This window comes from Tinamus guttatus, unplaced genomic scaffold, assembly GCF_059628265.1.
Source record: "Tinamus guttatus ecotype Peru unplaced genomic scaffold, ASM5962826v1 Tinamus_guttatus_pri_ptg000489l, whole genome shotgun sequence".
Lineage (NCBI taxonomy): Eukaryota > Metazoa > Chordata > Aves > Tinamiformes > Tinamidae > Tinamus > Tinamus guttatus.
The window spans coordinates 306,235-328,731 of record NW_028289023.1 but is presented as its reverse complement, the minus strand read 5'-3'; the positions used below and the strand labels follow the sequence as shown (position 1 = coordinate 328,731).

General features: G+C 38.8%; 1 protein-coding gene across 9 annotated transcripts in view; it reads right to left on the bottom strand.

Moving 5' to 3' along the window:
* The window catches only part of MAGI2 (membrane associated guanylate kinase, WW and PDZ domain containing 2), a 677,723-nt gene that overhangs the window by 471,999 nt on the left and 183,227 nt on the right, over positions 1-22,497 (bottom strand). The gene's annotated exons all lie outside the window — the stretch shown is intronic.

The following is a 22,497-nucleotide window of genomic DNA, read 5'->3' as shown; positions in this document are numbered from 1 at the left end:
CTTTTTCATAGTTATTTACAATGGTGCTCACATCTGAAAAATACGAAGTAGCAAATGGGGCAACATATTTTAGTTCTACCATTGAAACCAGTCATTAGTAATATAGCTCAGCACAACACTGCAAACATACTTGGAAAAAAAGAACTGAGCTAAAAATCCCATCTTTGACAACTTTACCATAACTCCAGGACAAAACAACTTTAAGCACTGTTCAGCCAGTGACTGGGTGCTTCATTTGCCATTATTAAAGGCAGATATATAAATCAAATGCAACATGATTAATAAACATTTCCAGATATAGTTCCCCTCCAAATCTTTTACCCTGGAGTATGGATTGTGTTTACAATTATGGAGAAAAGTCTATAAATAACTGTATTGCTTCCTTCTCTGAAATTTTATCTGTCATAAGAAAAGTATAGAAAATCATTATTACACTAAGCTCTGACATATATTCCCAAGATGAAAAATTGCAATCCGATAGATTTCTAACTTGTTGCTTCATACGTTCAACCTTAAATCATTTTTGCAAAATGGCATTTGCTATTGAACCTCTGCCAGAAGTCTTTTGACTTTGGACTATATAAAGATTTTCCGGCAAAAAAGGAACAAACACCACTTCCACCTAATTATTTCTACTGTATTGAAAGTCACTGCACACCACAAATGATAATAAATTAAAATACATTTCTCCCAACAGCTATTCCTATTTATCTGCCCATTACATGTTGATAAGCTTATTATTGCTATTTTTTGTCAGTAACTTCAAAACCTTTTTTGTTCCAGTTTTAGAGAAAGCTTACAAATATATTCTGTCATCTTCACCTAAAGGCAGAAAGCAGCAGACTTGCATAATTGAAAAAAAAGAAAAAAAAAAAAGCCTGTATTCATAACAGTCACACACACAAAAAATACCTTTATGCAAGGTTCCCCGATGCTCGCAACTTCCATACAGGTCTCTAATATTCCAGAATCAAAGCTGAGCTGCTCAGTCCATTACTTCTTTGGTGCCACAAACTGTTTCTCCCTCTGCAGACCAGACCATGACTCCTGCTATTTTTTTTTTTTTTTTAACCAGATTTCAGAGCAGGCAGGGGCAGGAGGAGGCTGCAGAGAGCTGCTCTGGTCCCGACTGGAATTAGCTGTCCTTGCTTAGTGGCTGCAGAAAGTAAAGGTCTTGCAGCTTTTGCTCTTCTTGCTCTAATATACAGAACATGGCCAGTGATGCAGATGCTTTCTGGCAGCCTGAGAAAATGCCAGCTCAAGAACAACAGCTGTAGCCTTCCCACTGACATAAACCTGAATCACTCAACTTACAACATAAGTAAGTTTAGGAACCTACACAAATTTATGACCTTAAAAGTGTGCTTTTTAGTTTTACCCTTTTTCTTCAAACACAGCCGTTTACTTCACCAGGTGTAACAAATGCACTAAAGCATCCTAAATGTTCCGTGAAAAGTACCAGCCGATATTTTGGCAAACAGCATATTCCAAACTGGAGTTTAAAAATGTGTATTTACAAGAGAAGGTGCCTACAGCCTTCTTCGATTTACTACATATAGATTCAAAAGCAAAAGTTGGTGCCAGCAGTAGGACTTACACATAGTGCAGGAGAGAAAAATATCAGCACCCTAGCTCAAGTTAAACATACCAAAATTTTTCCTGATAGTTGAGTATTCTGCAAGATGACTGAAGTCTATTTTAAGGAGCAGTCAGATGAACTATGGACAGGATATGTACAGCTGGCAATTTTCCCTCTTTGAAAGTCATTCTGTGTTCTGCTTTAATTGAGGTTTTTCATTTCTTTAGGCATACAATAATCTTTTTCTGAGTCTGGCATAACAGTGAGGTTTTTACCCTGGAAGGCTGAACCCATAATATCACAGAATCATAGAATCCTTAAGGTTGGAAGGGAGGCAGTTCTAAGTCTTGACAAGCAGATGCAAAGGTCCCCTACCGTAACTGTCATTCTTCTGCTTTTCTCCCCTAAGAAGCTCTGTTGTTTTACCTGATGCTTGTCAAAAGCATACTTTATTTCCCTCCAGATGTGCTTTTCAGATCTTTCTAATGCTAGGACATGAGCTTTTGAGCAGAGATCCTCTTGAAGTACAAGATCTAAAATTTGTCATGTACTAGCATGGGATCCTATGACTTTTTGCAATAAACTATACTATACTGTAAAACAGCCTTGATTTAGCAGCAGTGAAGTAGATCTCAAGTTATGTATAATAAAATTGAGGAATGACATGTGAAGAAGAGGCTGGTGTCCTTCAAAAGGATGAAATAAGAGATTGAAAATCTTGTTGGTTTATTTTGAATGGAAAAAAAGAAACTTTGTGATATTTCCAAAAAGTACAGAGCAAGAGGAGTGATAAGACAGAAACAGTTTTTACAGGAAAGTAGCAATCTTCCACTATTTATCCAACACCTTCAGATGGTTGTCCAGTACCCAGGCCTGACTAGGTCGCTATACAGTTGAACTTCCTACTATTTTCTTTTTCCACAGTACATTTAAACCCACTGAAATATTGAATAAATCCTGCCGTGAGCACAAACCAGTAATTTCTCTTATTAACCAGTCCTAGAAAGCTACAGAAGCAACACTGCAGAGAGCTGTCACACCGACATGAACACGAGTCCCGTGATGCCCAATGGGGCAGCTCATGGAGAGGATGAGCTCAAAAGTTGCTGCCCTAGGGCTGCATCCCTGCACCTTGCAGAGAGCAAAAGGAAGAGGTATCGTGTGTCAGGGTGTGGAAACCCAACCCAGAGATTGCAAATAAAAATGTTCCTTGACCACTGCCATGCTAGTCTGACTCCACAGAGCTTTTGATGGCTTGCAGCCTTGAAGGTGGGTTTTGCTTCTGGCTTGAGGAGCTGTACTGTTTCTTAGCTCCATTTCACTCCAATGAATCCTGTTGCTTTGCTAGCTAGGAATATTCATAGGGCATGAATTAAATACTTCCAATAATGATCTCTTTCCTAACATTTGTCTGTTTTAAGATGCAGCTATCAATTATGACGACAAACCCATAGCCATGACTGAATTCGACTCTACAGGTTATAAAATTAGATACACTTGATTGAACTAAAGACTGCTCTGTTTGCATGTTCTACTCATGAATTTAATGAGCAAGGTATATCTCTTTATAGTGTTTTAATATATTTCTGTCAAGTTTCTTTCCCTTCTGAAAAACTAGTAGCAAAGCCCAATTGGAAAAGAAATACAATAAAAAAAAAAACACACACACATGCAAAAGGATTATTAAACAGTTTGTAGCTCATTAAAGGATTCAAAACTGGAGAGGATAATTGCCATTTCTGAGAAAATGAGAGAGATAAATGTAAGGAGGTTTACAATTTTCTCTAGACCTGAATATTTTAAGTGGTTTTTGGTAGCTTTCCACTTGGTAACCCACAGATGCTACAGACAGAGTACGCTCTTGAATTTTATATTTCAGTGAAGGACTACTTACTTGCAAAACATTAATGGGCAAGCTCCAGAAGTGTGGGATTCCTGGACAAGCTCTGGAAGTGTGGGATAGATGAGCGGACAGTGAGGTGGATTAGGAACTGACTGGATGGCAGAGCTCAGAGGTGGGTGATCAGCGGTGCAGAGTCTAGTTGGAGGCCTGTAGCTAGCGGGGTCCCCCAGGGGTCAGTCCTTGGTCCAGGCCTGTTCAATTTATTCATCAATGACCTGGCTGAAGGCACAGAGTGCTCCCTCAGCAAGTTTGCTGATGGACCTGGACAGACTGGATGACTGGGCAGTGAGAAATCTTACGAAATCCAACAAAGACAAATGCAAGGTCCTGCACCTGGGGAGGAATAACCCCAGACACCAGTACAGGCTGGGGACTGACCTCTGGAGAGCAGCTCTGCAGAGAGGGACCTGGGTGTCATGGTGGACGACAAGTTGACCATGAGGCAGCAGTGTGCCCTCGTGGCCAAGAAGGCCAATGGAATCCTGGGCTGCATTAAGAAGAGCGTCTCCAGCAGGTGGAGGGAGGTGATCCTGCCCCTCTACTCAGCCCTGGTGAGGCCGCATCTGGAGGATTGTGTCCAGTTCTGGGCTCCACAGTACAAGAGGGATGTGGAGCTGCTGGAGAGAGTTCAGCGCAGGGCTACAAGGATGATCAGGGGCCTGGAACATCTGCCCTATGAGGAGAGGCTGAGGGAGCTGGGCCTGTTCAGCCTGGAAAAGAGAAGGCTGAGAGGGGACCTGATCAGTGTCTATAAGTACCTCAAGGGAGGCAGTGAGGAGGATGGTGCTGGCCTCTCTTCACTGGTGGCCACTGATAGAACTAGAGGAAATGCCCAGAAACTAAAGCATCAAAAGTTCCACAGGAACTTAAAGAAAAATTTCTTCACAGTGAGGGTGACAGAGCCCTGGAACAGGCTGCCCAGAGAGGTTGTGGAGTCTCCTTCTCTGGAGATCTTCAAAACCCGCTTGGACGCAGTCCTGTGCCACGTGCTCTGGGTGACCCTGCGTATGCAGGGGGGTTGGACTAGATGATCTCTAGAGGTCCCTTCCAACCTTAAGCATTCTATGATTCTATGATTCTAATGTCCCTCTTATTCTCATAAAGTTTCTTCTAAATATTTTGTTTCTTACATTAATCACAGTTTTTATAGTTATAACAGTTTTGCGAATGTTCATGCTTTACAAGTTTCGCATATCACCACTTTCAGTAAAGTGACTTCACTAAACCTGGCATGGCAGGTTATTTGCTTTTCAACAGCATAATCTATTGCATCTCAGCCGTGAATAATTTGCCTTGGAGATTTTATTTACTGGGATTAGAATTGAAAAGATTTCAGGTTTCCTGAGTTCTATAAATACTCCTGGTTAGAAAAATCTATGAGTAAGCAAGTTTCTTACGCATAGATTTGCATCTTTACATGACCTGTGTGCCTCAGAAGAATAAAGACAAGGATCTCTACCTGGTGCAAAAGGACAAGCTCATAGCCTTAGTGTGTGTAATCCACCTCCCCTCTTCCACGATCCTATCTATGTCAATCTGTCTCCCCTTATTTTCAGCAAGTTTTCACTTCTGCCTTTACATCATCACATGCAGATATTTGGCAAGGGTATAAATGGCCTAGCTGAACTGTCTTTCACCAGCTTCATTAGAACTCTACTATTGGAGAATCTCGCCCCAAATATTTATACAGGTGCTCTGTCCAACAGTGAATACTAATACAATATACGCCTGTGGACATCTGGGAATAGCCCAAGTACTGTGCATATCTTTGGTGGGACACTTGCATTTTGCTGCCCACCAGACTAATTTCTCTTTCACCACTAACAGAAGATCCAAACTGACTTTGCAGTCACTAAATTGAATGGGAGTGACTTGACTTCTTTAAAGCAGATTTCATGAATATTCTCCACTGATAAGATGAAAAAGTCTGGAAGATTTTTTTTTTTTTTGATTTTTTCTCCAAGACCTACCAACTAAATCAATCAAGGCCATCATAAGTAAAAAGCTGCACATATGGTCCAGTTCCTCAGATCAGATTGTTTTTGGAAATAATCCCCTGCGAATTCAAAATACCCGAAGTTATCAGAGAGTACCGTCTGAAACATCCCTGTCACTCCAGTGATACCATGTCTGTTTCCCCACCAACATCTCTATGACTTCTTCCATTTTGGCATGCAAGATGTAACCTGAGGATCATCTCCTCAGGCGATCACCTCCTCCTCCTCTAGTCCTCTCCAGAGCCATGCAGCTCTAGTGGGGCATATGCAGGGAAAGCAGCAAAACAAGCTTGAACAGTCACCAAGACAGGCAGAACCCAACTGAGACAGGTCTGTAGGATCAGCCAGGATGCTGAAATATGTCTACCTCAGCAGGCTTCTCCTGGCAAGCTCCAAGCTCCCAGCGGTGACTGAAAAGGTTTAAAATGTAGAAGAATGTTAGCTAGAATACTTAGCTGCCACATCTTGTTTTCTCTCAAAGATTCTTTCCCCCATCTCTGAAGCAGAATAACTTTTCCCTCCCTCAAGGGTTCCACCTAACACCAGGACCATAATACAGAAGGTAAAGTTCCACAGAAGGTAAAGTGGAACTCATAATTTGTTCCCTCAAGCCAAGATTACCATAAACTTTAAAAACAAAACAAAACCTGACAAATGTATTGATTAAAGAGGAATTAATATTTAACATTACTTGTATGAATTAGTGTGTTTGTAGTACAGGCAATACCTTTCAAACAAATGTAGTTTGTTTTAGCTTATCATATGATTAATAAAGTTGTAATGCGTTTAACATTCTAGCACCAGTATGAGATGATTTACTCTAGCACTTTTTAAAACTAGTGTAAGTAACAACAACAACAAAAAATTGTTTTTAAGAGAGGATATGACAGTTCCCAGGTAATGCCAAAACTCTGTGTTGGATTTCAGAAAGATTCATTATTAAAATACAGCCTACAGCTAAGCCTATTATTTAAAGGACATTATTCTCAACAAACTGATCTAATACTCAGAGAATAATAAAGATGAATCTTGGCACTTCACTGATCATTTTATATTGGTCCTATTAAACTCTGGAATTTACTTGAGTTTTCCATGCAAAACACGTAATCACTGTAACAATATTCTGAAGATAGTACAGCAAACATTTTAGTATATAATAAATGTACGAAATTCCAGTCACCAACTCCAGATTATGCATTTTATTTTTAAAGCTTTTCTATCCCCAGATTAAAGTCTGTGGGTCTTCTTCAAACGTCTGCCACCACTACCTGCAGCCAAGACTGCCATCGAAATGTCAGGGATGAACTACCATCACAGTAGGATTTGTAGTAAGATAAAGTGTGACAGACAACCAAGAAGGAATTACGTGGGAAAATTAGACTCCTCATGGAGAAAATTGTTTTCCTTGATACTTGGGACAGTGCCAATACTTTCATGATCCTTTACTGGAGATGTAAATAAATTTCACATGCGAGTCTTTGGAAAACATAGATCTTGTGGTTCTGGTATGTGCATATATGATGAAGGACATTTTGGGATGCAACTTGTTAGTGTGCAAATGCTCTTTTTTATAGCCTATTTTTTAGTAGTATTTCCTTTTCTCTTTGTAGATGACTATCATATCACTAACCTTTTTGCTTATTATTATTTTATCTATCATATATATGCATATTGTATATATCACATATACACATATGTTTCTGTCTTTAGCAGTATCTTTTGATATCTCCCTCCTTGCACATTTAAATATAAGGATTTAAAATAAAGAATGATCAGTGTTGAATATTAATAGGGTTGCACTATAAACAGATTATAGATAGTATTAAAAAAATAGCCAAACAATTAATGAATAATTCTCTTTAAAGGACCTCGAGAGCATTCATTTGGGATTTGGTACTTCATGTAACACATGTTGAATCTACTGTGCTTTCAGAAGAATTGCATTTTATTCCATGCTTTAGTTAGCAGATGGATAAACAAAGTAGAGAAGATGCTTGAATGCTGCTGCTGCTCTACAGATGCTTTCTGGAAATAAACTGCCATTAAATCTAGTTTAAAAAAACACTAAAGCAACAGTTCAGAATTATGGAACAAAACTGTTTGTAGGTGTCTCCAGAATACTATTGATTTGACTGATGACTCCAACATAAACATTAATGATTGCTACTGAGATATTTTAAAGACTGTAATTGTTCCTGCAATACTTACAAGGGAAATAATTGCCTCTACAGATGTTTTTTGACAAACACTAAATTCTAAGGTATTATAAATTTAATTATGAGGTATGTCAAAAATGACAGTCTTAGCTTGCACAGTTAGTTAGAGCTCAGCAATATCTGCAAAGATAGCTGCCTCACCTTGAAATCTGAATGGATTTGCACAAGATCTATTTCAGATAGATAGATCTGTATATGCATACATATATATATCTAATATATATATACATGTGTGTGTATACATGCACACACACACATATATATAGTTAAGCATTATGGTGTTCAGATGTTCCCAGTCACAGAAATCTCTCTCATTTGCACAAAGGATCTCATAGCAGGATTTAAATCTGCTGAGGACCAATCTACCTGACTTCCATATACAGGTCCCCAAAGAAAGTGATAGAAAGCTCCTGAGTTCAACAAGAACAGCTGCAATAGGAAAATAAAACACCTTATGGATGTTCTTCGAATATCTGGAATATCTGAAAATGGAAGGCACAGACAGCTGAACACCCACAGAAATAGCTTAACCAGAGGCTGATGGCAGTGTGCTAAAAATATCTGAGTAAAACTAATAAGGCTGATTTTAGCTTCAGAGGGACATTTATATTGTTATTCAGGCTGGATAAATTGCCTGGTTTGAAGCTGGTTTGAATTTTAGGAAAATCTGCACTAGTGATAAATGTTCAAACAGACAAGTTAACCAAGGGTAAAAAAATCATGACGATAAAGGAGTTTCTTTTTTAATCAAACTACACTAGAATATTAACTTTCATATGCATTTATTTGGAAAACCAAAATAGCACTTTCAGTGTGTGCTGCTTACTGACACACTCATTAGAAAAATGTACTTACAAATTGACTCATCTGGAAAAGCTCCACTGTGGCATTTATCTCTAATGAATATTAACAGTGGCACGTGGGGTTCAGTCATTCTGTCTCAATATAATTTATGTCTCTGTGTCTGTTTAGTTCCCTGGGCTGTAATGGTGAGCTAATACAGAAATGCCACCACCTCTCTTGAGCTTCCTTTGGTGGAGAAACAACTGTAAAGCTCATGACACCTCTAGTAGAAAGATGTTCACACAGTTTTGCTCAGGGATCCACCACTTACAGATAGCCAAAGCCACCTCTGCTTTCCACAACCAGCCCCGGTGCTCTTCCCTAGGTGCTTGGCTCCCAAAACGTTGTGCTGAGAGCTACACAGACTGTCAGTCTCATTGCTTTGCATTGGGTTAAACCATCCCTTCTTAAAAGCAGACAGCAATTACTGCAGACTTTTAATGGAAAAGTAACTATTCTGTTTAATACTAAGAAAAAAAAGCAAGAAAGTGGCTGCTCATCTACTACGGACACAAATGTTCTTTTGCTGTAATGCTCTTCTAGTTTTATCTCTTTTGCAGGGGACAGTTGTGATGGAACTTAGTTTGAGACTTGACAATTATTTGAATAAAATATGAAAGCTTATATAGGAATAGAGTAGCATAGTTTTAGCAGACTTGAATTATTTGAAAGGTATTCTACCTAAATCATAGCTGCACAGCTTTAATTGCTTGAGATAGAGACTTATTTTCCTTATTTCTGGAAATAATACTGCCATATTAATAGGCTCTGCATTGTGTGCTGACGTTTTGTAAAAAGAGAAAGATTAATCTGGGTAAAAAAATCCAAGTAACAGGCAATTTATGAGCGGACGCAAACTCACAGAGACTATCATTGTATGAGTTCTAATAATAGTTCCAAAACATGATTTAGGTTGGTATCTGAGCCATGGGAGCTCAGCTTTTTAAACTCTTTACAGCGTCTCAGTCTAAACCCATAATGTACTGTGAAAAATCACTATCATAATACATTATTTCCTGGCTTTGTGATAGATTGTTGCATAAATAGTAGAACACCATTTTACTGACTTTGTACTCATAAAACCAAACAAGTGCAAACTGTAGCTACAGTAGATAAACTGAACTTTCAAAGGACAGTACACAAACTTACTGCTAATCCCTGAGAGAGGAATTGCATATATATGTCCTTGGATGCATATCCTTTACCCCAAGAACTTCTTTCCTGCATCAAATTTTCCTGGTATACGCATCAAGTCAAAACAAGACTAAAGCACTGAAAAAAAAAAAGAAATGGGAGATGCTTAATAGCTGTTTTGCAGGAATGAGAAATTAAGACAACACAAAACACGCAAATAATCATGAAGCTAAGATGTCCTCAATTGCAGACATCCTCCATATAGCTCCCAGAAACTGGAATGAATTGAGGCAGTCCCCTTGGATCGCTTCATTTCAGCATGGTGCTCCCTCCCTCTTTAAGTCCTTAGGGAGACCATCATGCAGCCATCACACAAGTTCATTAGGGTTGCACCTAATTAGTAAGGGAAGGGGAAATTTCCAAGCAGGTGTAACTAAAACTGAAGAGTTGCTGCAGATTCAGCAAGCATCACCCTCCTTTGCAAGCCTAGAATGACGGAGCGCCTCAGCCGATGAGGGCAGATGCCCTATTTAGTCCTTGGAGAAGAGCACTGCAGAGTGGTGCTGCACAACTCACGTGCTCCACACTAAGGAAAACTGTCTTTCAGACAAGATGAAAGAGCAGGTGAAGTTTGTGAAGTGTTTGGGATTCTCTGGTATGAAAGCTGCAATACTGCTTGAATAGATAATTATTAGTCTTAAAAAACAAATGAATCAACCAATAACTAGACAAGCAGTGGTCATAACATTTAGAGTTTTACATTTAAAAAAATCCTATTGGGACTGTCACGTGTTAAATTTTTAGCACAGCTAAATACGATTCAAGTTTTCTTTTTGCAATAGTTTGAGAATTGGAGCCTTTCACCAAGAAGATTTTTTCTTTCCCTGCTCTAAAATCATTCGCTCTAAGACATCTGGGATGTTTAAACATCACATATGTGGCTCTCAAAAGGAAAATATATATATATATACATAAAGAGATGGAAACAACACACAATTTCACTTTAATGTTAAAAGAAGCTAGATAATAGCTAGAAAAATCTGTAACAAAATCAGTGTCTACTGTTTAAAATGATTGTGGAACACAGCAGAGTAAATCTATGCTCTTTCCTGAAGACAAATAAGTCCTTCTACTTCACTGATTGTGGCGTCTCATAAGATCAATAATCTTGTAAGATTAATTAATAGTTAATAATAATGCTTAATAGAGTGGCATTAAGAACAGATCTGAGTTTGCAAAATAAAAGTGAAGGTATAAATTAACCAAGGAGTTTGTTATGTTTTAAAGAAAGGTCAAAAAAGGTTCTAATTTGTTAGTGACGGTATCTTTTATCGTGACAAAGCTATTAGCTATTGTAGCACAACAGCATGACAGATGGTGCCTTTAACCACACCATAAAACTCATCCCAAGTATTTTCTGGTGCAATCCATCACATGAGTCAAGCTTGAAAGAGGTACCATAAAAATACAACTAAAGCAGTGTAAATTTTAGTAAAATGTTGAGTCATATTTCAATATGAAAAAATAAAATGACATTGCTGAGCTTTCTAAAGCATTGTGCGTCACTATTCATTGACCATTGCTGGAAAATGTTGCTAGGGAACTTTTTTTCACTTTTTACCCTAATTCTGCACTACAGAAATCCAGCAATATTCTTCCCAAGATTGTTCAGGAGCTGTGGTGTTGGGTCAAGCCCCAGGCTATTCACTCAGCAAGGACTTTGCAAGAGCAAGGAGCAGCAATGCTGGCGCTGGCTGCAGGGTGGCGCCGCGGGTGTCCCTTTTCCAGGCCTGGATCACCGTCCCTGAGGACAGGATTCCTGCATGCCCCCTCTTCATCTTCCCTGAATCTAAAGAAAATCTTCCTCCTTGTTTCACAGATAGCCCTGCAGGATAAAATCAAACTAACAACTTAGACACAGCAAATAAAGCAGAGAGGTTTGTAGACAACCATGTATATTACCCATACAAACTGGCTGCTGGCAGTGTTTGCTGCACAGTGACAATACCATTTGTCACTTCTAAGCAGTGATACTGGATACATGAACTTATGTATCCATATCAGCCAGCAAACAACAGGCCCGGCACACAGAGACATCAGTTTGATCTCAGACAGCTACAAAAATATCTACATTTTTTAAAAACGAAAACAACATTCTATGCATTGCCACTCATAAGCACTTTCAAATTACCATATGTTGCTGAGCCCAGCCACTAAATCCATCTCTTTGGGCAAAGCTACCTTTTACCTTGAGTGGCACTTGAGCATAAAGGCAGTACTCGGCCTCAGAGGCGTGAGCCAGCTGCTCAGTGCAAGAAGAGGCTGTTATGCACTGGGACAGCCTCAGCTGGTTATCCCCGTCCCCTCGCGTTGACTGGATTAGTGCTGCTGGAGCACAGAGACAGCCAGAGACCGCACATTGTGCAGAATCACCTTGTGCAAAGCACAAACCAATGTTTCAAATCAAACGCTCCTGCTCCCATGTGCGGCGGGTGGGCAGATGGTGGGCGCTCCAGAAAAAACCCGTGCCCACAGAGAAGCAATGCCCGTGTCCCCGGGAAGAGGCTGCTGCTGCACCCCGGCTTGCGGATGCACAGAAACCCAGCGGTAGAGCTGGGACAGAAATGCTCCCCCACATCCCCAGAAGCAGCAGGGTGTCACAGCGGAGCACAAAAGTGACATGACAGAGGTTTGCTTTCTTACCCGTCAGGCACATTGGCCTCGTGGCTATGATCTACTGGCCTGAAATCAATACAGTCTGGAGCTCGCAAGTATTCTTAGTTGTTTCATACAGAATTTATTGCATTTCACAGTTGTTGTTACTTAATTAAAACAGCAAGCTAGTGGGTGAAAATCATGAGATAATAAAGTATCTGGCAAGCCAGTGAGGCATGGATTCATGGCTACACATTCCCGTCTTTATCTGTGCATATTAAGGTCAGTATCAGTGTGCATAAGGCATGAGGCTGTAAAAGTGCCTTTAATATGACTGTTGTCAGGGCGGATGTGCCTGTAATTTCACCTGACGTTTTGCATTAGGATTTGAATGCAACTTCATAAAATACCAGATATGTGCTCTCCCTATTCCGCTTCATTATTTTACTAGTGCTACAGACCCAATATACTAAAAGTAAGCCTTATACCATTCAGGAAATGCCAGAAACCCACCTCTTCCTTTCCTTTCCCTTTCCCTTTCCCTTTCCCTTTCCCTTTCCCTTTCCCTTTCCCTTTCCCTTTCCCTTTCCCTTTCCCTTTCCCTTTCCCTTTCCCTCCCCCTCTTCCCCTTCCTTAACTCCCCCCTTCCTTCCTTCCTTCCTTCCTTCCTTCCTTCCTTCCTTCCTTCCTTCCTTCCTTCCTTCCTTCCTTCCTTCCTTCCTTCCTTCCTTCCTTCCTTCCTTCCTTCCTTCCTTCCTTCCTTCCTTCCTTCCTTCCTTCTTCCTTCCTTCCTTCCTTTTTTCTCTCTCTCTCTTTCTTTCTTTCTTTCTTTCTTTCTTTCTTTCTTTCTTTCTTTCTTTCTTTCTTTCTTTCTTTCTTTCTTTCTTTCTTTCTTTCTTTCTTTCTTTCTTTCTTTCTTTCTTTCTTTCTTTCTTTCTTTCTTTTCTCCCTCCTTCCCTCTTTCTTTTTTCACTGGTCTGCAATATTTAATGAGTAGGCAGAGATACGGAGATATTTCTTTTTTAAACCAGAAAACCTGGTTTCTGTTTTTATAACATTACAGCAAACAAAGAAGAGTAAAAGGGAGTAGAGAGTCAAATCTTAGGATCCTTGTGCAACTATGTTGAAAAAAAAAAGACTGTTCATCTCATTTATCCTCTTCTACATATGTAAGGACTGAAAAGGAGGAGAACTTACTTGGCTTAAATTATTTTACCCAATCTATTATAAAACACTGCTGTGAGACCTTCTGGTATACAGAGTGGTGCATCTGGGCTTAGGATGCAGAGCAATGATAGTATGCAAACAGGATACCAACAAGCTCAAATGAAGCCTATGTCAGAGTAGATCTGTGTTCACTTTTTGGGTGCTAGATATCAGATGGAGGACAGATAATAAGGAAACACCCAGAATACAAATTTCTAAATTGCTTTAGTGGAAGAGCAAACAAGGCAGGATCACAGAGCAAGGAGATACAACGATTATGCTATGAATATTCCAAGTATTAAATAAACTGTATCAGCTACTGCAATGTAGGAATGATTTTTTTTCCAGGAGTCCTTCCAGACTATGTCCAGATAGAAAAGCGTGCTGAACTTTCCACTTGAATGTTGAGGTTCTTATTGGAGACTTTTTGAGCTGCGAAGTGGCCGCAACAAAATTATGCTTTAGTTTACATGACAGAAGCACAGTAGACTGCACCAGGTTCACACTATAGGAAGCTCTCAGCAACAGCATGGATATTTGAACAGATGACAGGGCTTGGGGATTAACAGGCCTAATGTCCTTTTATTTATTAAGAGGTCTGATAGGAGCTAGTTATGTTGTGGTCTGGAATATGCTAGGTATTTTAATATAAGAAGATTTCTACATAAAAATTTAGATTAACACCTGTATTAATTAGATTGGTGAACTAGTGTAGGTAATTTAAACCTTGTAGATCTCGGTTCACGGTAATCCAATTCATTCCCTAAGGACAATGAAATATATATATATGCTGTCTAGAATTGCTTTTTTTGAACTTCCTTTTGCCTTTCTTGCCTTACTCCTTCTCCATATCTTTCCTTTTACTTCATTTCCATTTTCTTTCCAAGCTTCTCTATTCTTCTTCTTCCTCCTCTGCTTGCATTCTCATCTTGTCTTTCCCATCTCTCCTATTTTTGTTGTTCTCCAGACCAATTTGCTTTCTAGGCTGCCACAACATGGTGACAATGGTAGTACGAGTATCAACCATGTATTCTCACTCAAGCAGCCCTAGCAGACATTATGTCCTAAGGACCAAAGTTCTTGGTATTCCAAGTAAACAAGTTTGTATAAGGATTCGATATGTCAAGATGCATCTATATGAATCTAATGTGCCCATATCCTTACAATGATTTCTTTTCATAATTTTCATGGTTAAGGAAATATGGGGTTAAAAAAAGAAAAATCTGTGCAAGTCTGTAATAATATAGTACAGGCTGACCAGCCTAAGCCATTAAGACTGTGTAATATTTATGGAAAAATTGCTTCTGCTTAAAATTAAAGAATATCATTAATGAAATAACATTTAAAAGTGCCTGTCAATGATCAAATTATTTTTGCAGCAATATCTAAAGCAAGCCACAATCTGGGTTTTATGTATTTACCAAATTAATTAAAACCCAGATTCAGTACACCCAGCGCTTGAGAGGGAAAACTTGGAGTTGGTGTTGTTTTAATTGACAAGATGAATTAAGTGGAAATCACGTTTACCCCATGGAAAACAAAACAAAACATTTCAACAATTGCATAACGTTGGTTAAGTCTTGGAAAAAAAAAAAAGGCTGAAAGACTAGACAGGCAGAAAGGTCCCTGAAATTTGGTGTTTTAATTAAACAAATGGAGCAAAGAAAGAGAATTGCGAAAAGTAGTTTGGACTGCACTGCTGTCTGTTGCCATCTCTGTGATCAGCAAAAGAGCAAAGGTACCAGGAAAAAAGGATCTGTCTTTTTTCCTTAAGTGACATGGAAAAGAAATGTACTCATTCATCACTTGTCAAGGACGAGCTGGCAGATGACCTAATTCAGAAAGGGAACAGTGAATGCATGGCTTCTTTGGTCGGAGATATTTCGGCACTAAAGGAAGTGCTGTACATCAAGGAAAGACAGCACAAAATCTCACATCTGAGAATACTGTGGGTATTGTAGTATCTCCCCCCAGATTATCAATTAATACTGAACGCCTGTGAAAACTGTTAGAGAGAAGATACACCTACATTAGCACAGAGTGCAGTGCAATAGGAGCAGCGTGGTAGACTGAAGCAGCTGAGGACCTGGTGTCCACCCCACAGGTGTCTCAAGGAGGCTGCATCTAGTCCCCCAGGGCCTAGTCCTCCACACTACAAGGCCACTCATAGCCCCTCCGCTTCTGTCTTAGCCTCAACCAAAAATGAATTCAGTCCATGACCTGTGGGACTCATTTGCAGGATGAACTAAAATGAGATCAAGTGGATATTTATTTCCAAAGAACATTCCTGCTCTGAACTGAAACATTAATGCAGATGCATCCAGATTTGCTTTTTCCTTGTAAAGTTACTGTGTTGCCATTACTACACTAAACTTTGAAGAACAGCCTTTGAAATGATCCTAGATTTCACCTGCCTTTCCAGCAGCTGCAGATGTGTAATGTATAACATATGTATACATATTTCATTGACTATTTTGGCAAAAGAAGTGACTTTTGCTAACTTTTCCAGTAAAGAGTTAGATGGAATTCAGATTATAATGATTCTGCGAATTTGAATGATTTGTGCTGAGAAAAAAAAATCATAAACCATTAACGAATTAGAACCACTCTGGAAATAGTACAAAGACACTTTTCATTGCAAATATTTTTCCTGTTTTTATCAATTCTTTCTCTTCATGCTTTACTAATGCCTCATTTTGGCTTTTGCTCTAAGTTCCTCATAATGGTTATCTGCTGCCCTGGCAAGTAGTTAAAGATGTACTCCATAATACTGATACTTTCAGTTATTACTATTATTATTGTTATTATTATTAATCTATGTATTCATTTGTGCCCTAAACAGAATACCACAAGGTGGGTGGGATAGTAGCCAGCTGATATATCATGCACAAGAAAAGCAGATACTGGATTTTTAAATAACTTACTTATTCAGAGTTTCAGATTTAAAGTAGCCAGGCAGCCAAAGACTCCTGAAATGTGTGGGCTGGGTTAAAAATGGGATGATTGGGTTAAAAAAAAAGTCACTGAACAATTTGTATGTCTGTAAACATGGAACTGAGCACACAAGATGAATTTAGTATTACTTTTTCTTTTTTTAATCTTGTGTTTCCAGGCAAATTACATATTCTGAATTGTGGCATCATGAATGTGGGAAGGCAGAGGCATCACACACGATGTCAGATTTATCGCTCTATGGCCTTAGGTTTGGAAGGATCAAATGAGTCATTACAGACCAACGCATTCCATGTTATTTACAAATACATTTTAATATGTGAAGTTCAAGGTCAGAAGAGACATTAGTTCATCTGCACTGGCCTCCCACACGCTGCAGAACATGGTATTTCACATAATAAGCTCTGTATTAAGCCTGTTAATTTATGTTTGCTACAGCATTTTCCAGTACAGTTTGCAGGCTTGAAGACAAGATAAGATGAGAACTTCCCTCCTTTGGTAGCTCATCCCAGTGTTTAACTGGCCTTACTCTTAAAAATGTGTGCCTTAATTTGAATTGCTCTGGCTTCAGGCTCTAGCCCATGGTTTGTGTCTGTCTTTCTCTCAAAGAAGGAAATACCTGGAACAACTCCATGGAAAAATGTATACACTACAAACACAACCCTTCTGAGCTGAACAAAGTGAGGGGCTGGATTTCACCCTCCTTTACATCCCGTGGATGTTTTTCCCCACAGCTCTTTCTGCAGCACCCACAATGCCCAGGCCGCTCGCAGCTCCCCAGTGCCAGCTCCACGGCACCGTCCCCAAACCCACAGGGACTTTACATCTCCATACAGCAACCACATAAAACCAACCCTCAGCGCTTCCGAAAAGCCCACTGGTTTTTACATACTTACAGAGCACTGTATATTGAAGAGCATTTCAGAGTAAGAAATGTTTTTTTCCAACTTGCAATGATAGGATGCAGAAAACAGGAGATGTGAGGCAATTAATTAGCAAAAGGAAAAATGGTAAAACTATAAATCAAGGTAGGAAATAATTTATTAACATCACTAGTTGCACTGTTCAGAGGCACAGGTGACCATTATGAAATATTCTCTAAAGAGCTATGTGAACAGGCAAAGGTACATGCTGTGATTTCAAAATTACTACCAATAGGAGGTAGATGGCTAAATACTTTTGCTGATGTGGGACTGGGAAACTTCATCATCACACACACACACACATGAAAAAAAAGAAGAAAAAAAAGAGAAAAGACAAAAGCTGGAGCAAGATAAAGCAAAACAAAACATTTTTGCAAGAAGAATTAAGTCTAATACATCATTTCCTCTGTGAAAATTAGACCTGCACCTACAGTAAAACTGCACAAATATCTCCATAAAACTCTATTTCCAGTTCTCCCCCTACCTTTCTAAATTTTGTAGATACTCACATGCCTTTGCAGTGAAGCTGCTTAGAAATCTGAGGTTAAAAGATAAATGTGTTTTACAGCACAAAGTTACCATGGTAGAACCACATTTCTCATTATTACTGAAAAGTATATCCTTAAATCTTTTAAATCTAGGAAAAGTAAATGTTGCAATTTTATCAGAAATTTGGTGTCTGAGGATGTGCTAGGCATCTTGATTCTCCACCACTCAGTTTCTTTCCCAGCTGGCATTTAGATACATTAAAAGGTAGTGCAAAACTATGATCCTGGCCTAAAAGCATTTAAAATCCACTTTACATTCACTTTAAATTGAATAAATAATGGGAAGGCCAATAAAAAATCAAATGATTTTGTTTCTAAAAAGTTCTCTGATTGTTAGATGTACACAGTAAGAGAGACAAATCTAATGCTGCAGAAGACAAATATATGACATTATATAATATTAAGTGATAAACTGTAAGCAATCACATCATTAAGGCATATCAGAATGTACATGTGCGCAAGGGATAGAGCTAACGCTACTCAGGCAACCTAAACTGGCATTTCACTGCCTCGGAAAGCTTAATTGTCTAACATTAACATTCTCCTTACACTCCAGGGATATATTTCATATCAGTCTTTCTGCTAAGGCAAATGTTATTGTAGCCTTTTTTTTTTTTTTCATAAAGCACTCTAGAGATGGTTCAAAAACTGCTACACTTAGAAAGTACTGCTTCTGCGTAGAAAAAATAAGGAGACAATTATTCTAAAAAATGCAAGATACTTTTTGAAATTTCCAAATTGCACTTGGCACACTATAGAAGACTACCCTGGTTAACAACACAGTATTAGGCATTCTACTTAACTTCTAAATTCTTCTCAGTAAAAACATACTGTAGTTTTCATATTTAATTTTCTTGAGATCTAAGGTCCTCAAAAAAGAAAGATGAGGCTACTAATACCAAAAGAAACTGACCACAGGATTAGATCCATTATGATAATTTTTCTTTTCTTAATCAATTTGTCTCAGTGTATGATAACTGTAAGCTGCTAAACTGTTTCTACTCCTACTATTTTTACTAGCCTGCACCATAAATTATGTCACAAGCTCATAAAGAGGTGTCTTAGTGATCACTCCCATTACACCTTTTCTGTGACCAAGACTTCTCTTCCAGGAATGACTGGGCCTGTGGCTTTGTCCCACGCTGAAAAGATTGCTGACCTGGTCAATGAACAAACTGAACTTCTGAGTTGCTCCTATATATGTCCTATGGACATATAAAAGTAATGATACTCTGGCCCTTGGCAGATTTTTCCTGCGGTGTTTTTTTTTTTTTTTTAACTTGTTTGATAGCGCGGCAGTTAAAAGCTTTCATTACTCAATGCCTTAAGATTCCCTTCCTTCAGCATCCGGAGCTCCCATGGCTTTCAGAAGGAATTGATTTTGTTTTGGTCTCCATAAACAGGGAAGATCCTGTATGTTAATTTTTACTTCTATACGCCAAAGCTGATAGTACACATGCATTTAAACACATGATACATAATATGCATTTAAAGAAAAAAAAAGTATTTTGGCAGGTCTTCTCTCCAAGAAATGTGATCTATCATTCCCCTAGAAAAAAAACTAATAAGGAGAGACTGAGCCTGTATTTCAAATGGGATTTTTTTTTTAAGTTTCCAGCAGTAGCAGTATTTGGAAACAAGTACCTGATCTTATTTCCAGATGTTTTAATTGAAAATCTCAGGAGAGAAGCAGTAAACATTACTGCTTGCTTCTTTTATCTCTTTACAGATATTATACACTTTAAAATTAATCTGTTGGATTATAAAAATATTATTCTTCAGTAACAGTCTTCCATTCATCACATTGTCTTATATTCCTTCAAAAATACCTCCGTAAAAACGCATAGCCTTCTTGAAATGAGACACCATATTTTCATTAAAAGACAGAAAACAACAGTGGAACATGTAGCCATTTTCTTAAAAATAATCCTTCACAAAATGGACTGCTGTAGCTGTTTTTTTTTTTTTTTTTTCTAAACCATTCTTTAAACAGGCATTTCTGGAACACTGCCAGGTTTGCTAAGGGTTCTGTGTCCTCTGCTGGTAAGGGCATTTGAAGACAAAGATATATTAAAAAAATCAATGGAACTTCCTTTATCTTACGGTAGTACAAAAACTTTTCTCTGCAAGAATGAAGAAGTGATAAAAGCATATAAAGACCAATATAGCTCTTTGGTGTTAAGGCTAACCCTAAAGACATTAGATGCAACAGAAAGCTGAGGTATTTAATAAAATATATACCTCTTTACAATAAACATCTTCTTTCCTTTCACTTGCTCCTGGAAATATAATAAGATAAGTCAAAAAGCTACTTGTATTTACCTACTGAAGGTCAGTTAGAAGAACGCTGCCCTTCTCTCCATAAAATGAAAGCAGTTTAAGTATGCACCTCCTGGGCTGTCTAATATGTTCTTGCTGAGGTGCTGTATGAGCAGATCATTCAGCAGCATCTGCATTTGAAAACACCATTTAAAAGTAATTTGTAAAAATAGCATTTTTATGAAGTTACATTTTGGACCATGCAAATGTTAAATTTACTCTCTCTGGAAATTCTAATTCTACACATACCTATAGAAAATGGAAAAGATCAAATTTCACAGCTAATCAGCTGCTCTGTGTGCATAACCTCTGATTTGCACATGAATGTCGTTGCAGCAAAGTATCTGCATGGTGTTTTTAGTTTACTAGGATTCAGCTGCAGCATCTTATGCTTTGACAAAGGTTGCTTGTTTTGTTGTTACAGCAAGGCATTTTTAAATGCTTTTACGATGAGTCTCAGAAAATTCTTAGGAATTCCTTACAATGGGATTTTTATGATACCTACAGATATAAAATCTCTGTTTTTCTTAAAGACAGTCATTTTGCAGCCTCACAGATTCAGCTGTGGAAAAGAAGAGGTAATGGGCTGCCAGCACAAGTCTCATCAGTGGGTTTGTGTTGCCCCTTCCTCTGTCCTCCCAATGCGGTGCAGCATTGCAGCTCTCATTTCACATTTTCCTGAAAGAAAATACTGCATTTATAAACCAGAGGAATAACAGGCACAGGGACTAAGAGTTACAGCGAAAAGGTAATATGTCATTAAATCAACTTTATTCTAGTTGTTAGCTATTTGCTTCCATCCCCACTTTTCCTCTTTCTGATCTTCTACTTCTCTATCAATAATAAAAATCAAGACATCCATGTGGATGTATTATCTGCAAGGCTATAAATTTCTGGTTCCCTTCAGAATCTCTTTAGGACAGTTTTGAAATTGGAGGCACATACTGCAGATGCAAAAGGATACCCGTGGCTAAGCCTTGAAATGATGCAATAGAAGCATAGACTGCCCTGTCGGCTGCTCAACCACCCCTGTGGGACACCCTGGCCATGCCCAGGTCTTACTGAGGCACTATTTCCACTTTTTCAGTGTCATACACTTACTTCCTTGAATCTGTTTCTGCTTTTAACCTCTTAAACACCTCCCTGATGTCATTTTTAGTTGTCAGGAAATTAACGCTATGGATATTGGAAAAGGAAAGTGAAAATTAAAAATAAAAAATTAAAAAAAAGAAAATTCATGACTCATCCTCACGAGTCTTCCCTTCTCCTTACTGGGGATAAGTTAAATGGTAACAGAGAATAAATATGATTCATCCTTGCCAATCTAAAAGTCAGACATCCCTCTAGCCCTCTTGTCTCTTTGCAGTTTAGTAGAGAGAGAAAGAGGTACCTCTGGTATCCTGGTATCCTGAAGCACACATTTGGGAGGGAGGAATGAGTGTTCTGAACAGCCCGTTTCAGCTCATAGACAAGCTGTGATTTCTGTACCCAAATGTGATGTGCTGTAGCTCTGCAGAGAAGGTCCTGCTCAGCACCCACACTACAGGGAGACTGAAGTCCGAGGCGGGCAGGCCGGCACAGGGAGCAGTGCCAGGGCTACCTCCAAATTTCCCAGTGCTCCAACTCCAGCTGCACAAAGCTGGGCTTGAGCGGCTCGTCCTGCTCTTCAGCAAGGTTCAACACAGTGTTGTTACTGTTGAATCACCTCTGCTGCCCTGGCAAGTTTAACTGCAGCTATGCTTTGGGCCATGGAGATGGCTTTTGGTCATGGAGACTCAACAGTCTGTCTGGGCAACCTGTTCCAGACATACTTCTGCATGGCCAGAGATTAGGTGCCATTAGGCAGGATAAAACACAAGTGGGATTTGAAAGACCAGTAAGAAGGAAGAGGAAAAAAAGAGGCCAAAGTGTCTCATAAGATTACCTGCAATTAAAACTTTATGCTCCTACTTCTTCTGAACTTTCTACCAATTTTGTCACCACTCCAGCCAACAAACTGCTTGCTTTGTTTCTTTTGCATCTTTTTTTCACATTAATTCATACTTATATTTCATGATGCGGCAGTTTCCTAGTCAAGCTACCAACCAAAATTTGCCAACATATCTTCTGAACTTCATTTTAAATTTCATTTTAGAAAACAAGACAGGAGGTCAGTAAGCTGCTATATTCAGGAATATTTTTTTCTTTTTTCTTTTGCTTGAGACAATCACTTTGATTCCAGT